The sequence below is a fragment of the Colossoma macropomum genome, unplaced genomic scaffold (assembly GCF_904425465.1).
Source record: "Colossoma macropomum unplaced genomic scaffold, Colossoma_macropomum, whole genome shotgun sequence".
NCBI lineage: Eukaryota > Metazoa > Chordata > Actinopteri > Characiformes > Serrasalmidae > Colossoma > Colossoma macropomum.
Window position 1 is genome coordinate 13,482,050 of NW_023494802.1, and position 6,000 is coordinate 13,488,049.

A 6,000-nucleotide genomic window follows, 5' to 3' on the forward strand; every position below is an offset into this window, starting at 1 on the left:
AAATCGACAAATCGGGACCTCCGTGAAGCTGGCCGCCCATGTGGCCAGAAATGGAATAAAAATGCTACTATTCGTTTGTGCTGGTTTGTGCCGTAGAAATCATCTTTTGTGCTGGCGCCGTTTTTAAGAAATGAAACATTACATTTTATTGCATTACATTCTATTGGTGTGATTTGGACGTTGATGGCGTGACGTCACAGGCAATAAAACGTAATGTTTAATTTCTTAAAAACGGCGCCAGCACAAAAGATGATTTCTACGGCACAAACCAGCACAAACGAATAGTGGCATTTTTATTCCATTTCTGACCACATGGGGGGCCAGCTTCACGGAGGTCAAATCGGGTACTTCGGCGAAGTATGATTGTAGTTCGTTGTCTGTTTTACCACGATTTAGAAAATGTTATTTCAGAAATTTTAGGAGTTGTTTGTGAGCGACAGGAGGGGCGAAACGCGAATTTCCGCTCAATGTACAATATCAACCTCACTTTACGGAGCTAGCAAAACAATACAGACAATGAATTCCGCACGGCTTTCCGCGCCTCGGCCTCACACAGCTTGGTGAAGTCATTCCACAGCTTTCTGTTCTTTTGTGTACGTTTCTTCCATTGTTTCTCTGTCGCTGACACATCATTCCGGCCTACCTGGTCTCCTAGTTTCTCTCCTGACTGACGGATGTCGTCTTTTTGCACCGGAGTCGTTTTCCACAACCGCTTCCTCAAAAACGTTATCGCTACCATCACGAAACACTCACCACGTTGGCTCAGCCAACTCGCACGCCGACACAAGTCGAAGTGAGAAGAAATTCGTCTGCAGCCCCTATTTATAACCTCGGTTGTGACGTCACAAGCCACCGTTCTATATAAGGTGACCATGGGGGCGGGGCGAGATGGCGCTGTGTTAACGTGTGCGTCTTCTTCCAATAGAGTCGAACTGCAATGAAAGGCGTTTCCTTAAAACAAGAACGCCCACATCAGGAACGCCCACTTATCATTCATTGGCCGATATGTCTGCAGAATGGCTTCTCTCATTGGTGGATACGACTCAACGGGGAAAATATATCAATATTTGTGAAGACGTTACTAATACTAAATTAATATTGTTTCTACATATTTACATAAAGAGCATTTGGCATTTAAAAACAAATACGCGTAAATATACAGTCTCTGGTGATTTGTAGAGTTCTGTCTCGCGGTTTTGTGATCCCCGACTTGAACTTGCGGTCTGAATGCTTATGATAACGGTAGCAATCAGCGGTGTTTTCAGCAGTACTACGCAATCTGCTCCCCATACCAGCCGTTATTTAAATTAAAGTGTGATAATGGATTATAGTGTTAACGTCCCTAATGAGAACATAGAAACCACATAGAAAGAGTTTCTGTTGGTTCTTGGGGGGTTTGTTATGCGTTTTAGATTTTCTTGATGGGTTGATAATGTAAAGGAATGGTTTAGCAGGTGACCTAGTGACTGATTCCAGATACACTTCTAATTCTACTTGGAAACTAGTGGTCTCTAATGGTAACCATTAGGAGGCAAAAAACATTTTTTTTTAAATCCTAATGGTCTTTATTTATCAGGGGCTACCAAGGTGCTGCCAGCTTGTACAATATAACTATGGCAAGGTTGAGTATTACTCACTATCAAGCAACCATGTGCTTAGTTTCCACAAGTTTTAAGGTCGTAGTAAAATGTTAATGTAACAGTAAACTCACCGACATCATAATCTATAATGAAATCGTTCGCTTCTTCGGGTTTGCGGTTGTCAGTCTGCTGTGTGACCAATGTTCATGAAAGAAGAGCCACGTAAGTGAATGACTGCATGTGACACGTCGATTAAATCTAAATTCAACTGTTAATGGGCAAAAAAGACGAACACAGCGTTCAGGAATGGATGAGGAAATGCTAGTCGCCTCAGAAAGCGCAGCTGAAATGGCGACATCAGCAAACGAAGAGTCCGCTAGCTGCTCCGCCCGGAGCCCCGAGTGAAGCTCCTCCAGGAAAGATAAGAGCTGTTCAGCGAAGTGTTGATACGAACGACCCCATGTTCGCAGCTGAGCGCCTCGCAAAAAAGCAAGCTCGCGAGTCCCGAATTTGAGGTGGGCGCCCTTAACCCGCGGGGCACCGAGCTGAAGAGAGAGCTTGTCGAATTGCAGCGTTACAGCCGTCGGTGGTGCTTCAAAATCCGCGGTCTGAAGGAGAACGAAAACCCAGAAGCGACGCCCCCCGAACCACAATTGCACGGTTCTCCATAGCTACGTTCACATTACAAGCCTCATTGCTTAAATCCGATTTTTTGCTCAAATCCGATCTCTCTGACAGGACGGTTCCCGCTCGTTTAGGTAAGTGATTCAAATCTGTCATTAATGTGAACGAACTGGCGTCCTGAAATGACCCGCATGCGCACATCCTACTCAGTAACGTCACGTGAATGACTCGCGTGCGCCACGTGCATCATCAGCACACGGACTATCTGTCGCTGCTTAGATAATTAACTCTGATCAGCTCTCAGCTGCTCATTATTAGAGCGAGATGAAGGTGGAAAAGGTGAGATGTACTGCTTTTCCACCGTTTACAGGCTGTAACTTCTGTTTGGCGCTGCTGCCATGGTAACGCTGAATGATGGCGCACGCACAGTGGAAAAAAGCCCATGAATTCCGATCTGAGCGTCACATTAAGGCCGTATAGCCACAAATCAGATCCGATCTAGGACTACATATGAAAGTGACTCGGTCGGATTTGAAAAGATCACAGACCACACAGCCCTGAAAACATCAGATCTGAGTCACATTAGGGCAAAAAATCGGATTTGTTCCACTTCAGCCTGGTAATGTGAACGTAGCCTATGAGAACGCTCCGCAATATTGCCTGGAGAGATGCAAAGAACTCGAAATTCCTGATGGATAACAAGCTGTGGATCCGGGAAGCTCTTCTGCCTGAAGATAAAGCGTCACGACAGAAAAGCTGGCCTGACATTCTGAAGCCACGCCAGGAAGGACAGAATGCTTTTTTTTCGGTGGCCCTTATGCTGATATTGATGGAAAGAAAATAGACTGAAAATAGATTTCGGGGAGTGACTTTTTAAGCAAGTCTAATGGCCGACCCTTTCGGCCTCAGCGAACTAAAGGATCATTTTACCTTATGGACTCTTGTGACTTTTGAGCTGACGCTGCCTTTTCTTGAGTGTGTTTTAACTCATCTTTCGATCTAACAGTGCAGTGTTTTATTATTTTTTGCCTCGTTCTACAAAATGGCATAGTCTTTGCTGGGCTCTGTTGGTAACTACGGCCCTTGTTCCATGTTCTCTCTTAACCAAGGTTCCACTTTCCTTCATAGTTTTTCTCCTTTTCTCTACATCACTGCTTTAATTTTATCGTTCACACTCACGCAGCAGTTTGTTTTTAGTTCATTGAGTGTTATTTCCTTAAATGTCAGGGGTCTAAAAGATCTGACAAAACGAAAAGCTCTTTGGTCAAGCGCTCCCAAGCAGATACAGACCGCTGTAGTCGTGTCGTCATTCTGTAGTCGGCTGGTAACATTTTCTGTCATTTTCTCAGGACATTAGCCAGCTTTTTTTGACTTTTCCCATTCCACCTTAAATGGTGCAGCAGTCACGTTCTGAACTGGAACAGGAAAATTTGAACAAGCAGCCGGCGAAAAAGAAGCTGACTTCAGCTTCATGGAGGGCTAAAAGGCATGATATGGGGAGGTTTCACTATTAACGCTCAACAGCTGAGTAACATTAAATTATTTTTACTGTTTCATCAAACTAACAGGTCAATATTTTGTCTTGCTTGCTAATGTTTGTGATAGCTATTCACAGCTGCTGCACCATTTAAGGTGGAACAGGAACATTCAAACAAGAAGCTGCGGAAAAAGAAGCTAAATTCAGCCTCGTAGTTTTTGATAAGGAGTTTTAGTCTGTCAAAATATTCCACCCAGAGGTTTTATTTACGGGTATACCTGTAATTATGCGCTATGGTAGAACATTTTGATAAGATAGCGCAGCTCGTCAGAGCAGCGGCACAGCCCGCCTTAGTTTTGTGTAGCTTAGTGACATCAAATTGATGCGCAGTAGCTTTAGCTCGTATGTAGCAATATTAGTGTTATAGCTCTTTAACGACCTCGTAATTCGGAGGATCCAGTGGTATTCGGGAGAAAAATGTACACAGGACAAAACGTATCGGGTTCTGAACATTTTTATTTAACACGGGTCGATGGAGGCGATTTTTCGAAAACCCTATTCATTCTGGCCATAGAGAAATGGGGCTTAGACCCAGAGTTCCTAATATGGACATAACGAGGACTACAGAATGACACACGACTACAGTGGTCTATTGTCCTCTTCGAAGAAACTCATTCTTGTGAGTCTGATGAAAAATTCTGGAAAAGTCAGTGGGGGAAAAATGATTTGTTATAGTCACGGAACTAATTGCTCAGCTGGAGTATTGATTTTATTTCACTAATTCAAAGGTGATGTGTTATATTCTTCTTCAAATGATGGAAGATGGGTGACTTTGGTTCTGAAGTTGGAAAACGCATCGTTTATCATCTGCAGTATATATGGTCATAACATATTATTTTCAAACAAATGTCTTTATACAGACCTAACTGAAAAGCTTAAAGTAGTACAGGATAAGTACCCTGATGCTTTTCTTATGTCTGTTGACTTCAATATTGCCCCAGATGACTCGTCTGATAGGTGTCCTCCTAGACTGTCACACAGTGTTAGTGTTAATTCCATAACTAGAAAGTCCAGGATTGATCTCTTTCTTATATCTCCTCAACTCCTCCAGTTTGTTGGTGGGTGGTGTTTCACATAATAGTGCTCCATTGACTGACCACAAGGTGGTGCTACGGAGTCTCAAAAATACTGATAACCATAAAGGCACAAGAGGATATTGGAAATTGAACAATTCACTATTAGATGATTCCAAATTTAACAGTGATGTTAAAATACTTATACAGAAATACCTGTCTCTAGTAAGCTCAGACATGTGTTGTAGTAATTGGGAATATTTTAAGTACAAAGTTAGGAACCTCACTATTGAGTGTAGTAAAGATCTCAACAAAGACAGGCGTTCGAATGTTAAGTTAGAGGCCCTTTTGGAAAAAAAACGAATTGTCTACAGTGGAATAATATGGAACATAACTACATTAGTCCATTTTTCTACATTGCAAGGATGGTACATCCTCAGTTGGACATTGTCTTGCTCAAGAGGAGCCACGTGGGCATATTCAGCACAAATTGGTTCCATTTCTTCTGAATCTCCTTCTGAGTCCTTTCTTTCAATCTCCGAAGCTTCTTCCAGGACAGTTTAGATGAAACGTAGCTGGAGATTGATTGTCTATATCAAAAGGTGCATTTATACGTTCTACAGCTTAGTGGTTAGAAAATGGTGAAAAGAATACTAGTTACTTTTTTGCTTTGGAAAAAAGAAACTTTAAAATTAAATCATTGTCTAGTTTGAAAATCAATGAGAACTTAACTCAAAATGTTGAACAGATTTTTTTTGTATGTGCATTCTATGAATCAACATGTAAGACTAATTTTGGCCCCTCGTGTTGTGACAGCTTTTTACAGCAGGTCAGTGGTGATGTGGGTGTCATTTCTGATGAGTTTAAGGAGATTTGTGAATCTGATTTGCCCACACAGGAGATAAAGGAATCCTTGAAAATGATGGAAAAAGGAAAATCCCCTGGATCGGACGGTCCTACGGTAGAATTCTATCTCCTTTTTTGGGATTTGTTGGAGAAGCCACTCTTTGCTGTTCTGAAACGATGCATAACAGATGGAAATATGACAACCACTATGAAGCAAGGTGTCGTCTGCTTGATTCCAAAACAAGATAAAGATTTATTTTCCATAGAAAATTGGAGACCAATCACATTATTAAACATTGACTACAAGCTACTCGCATTAATGTTCTAACAGACTTAAAAAAGGGCTACATAATATTGTTCATGAAGCTCAAACTGGCTTTATGAGTGGGAGCCATAGCAA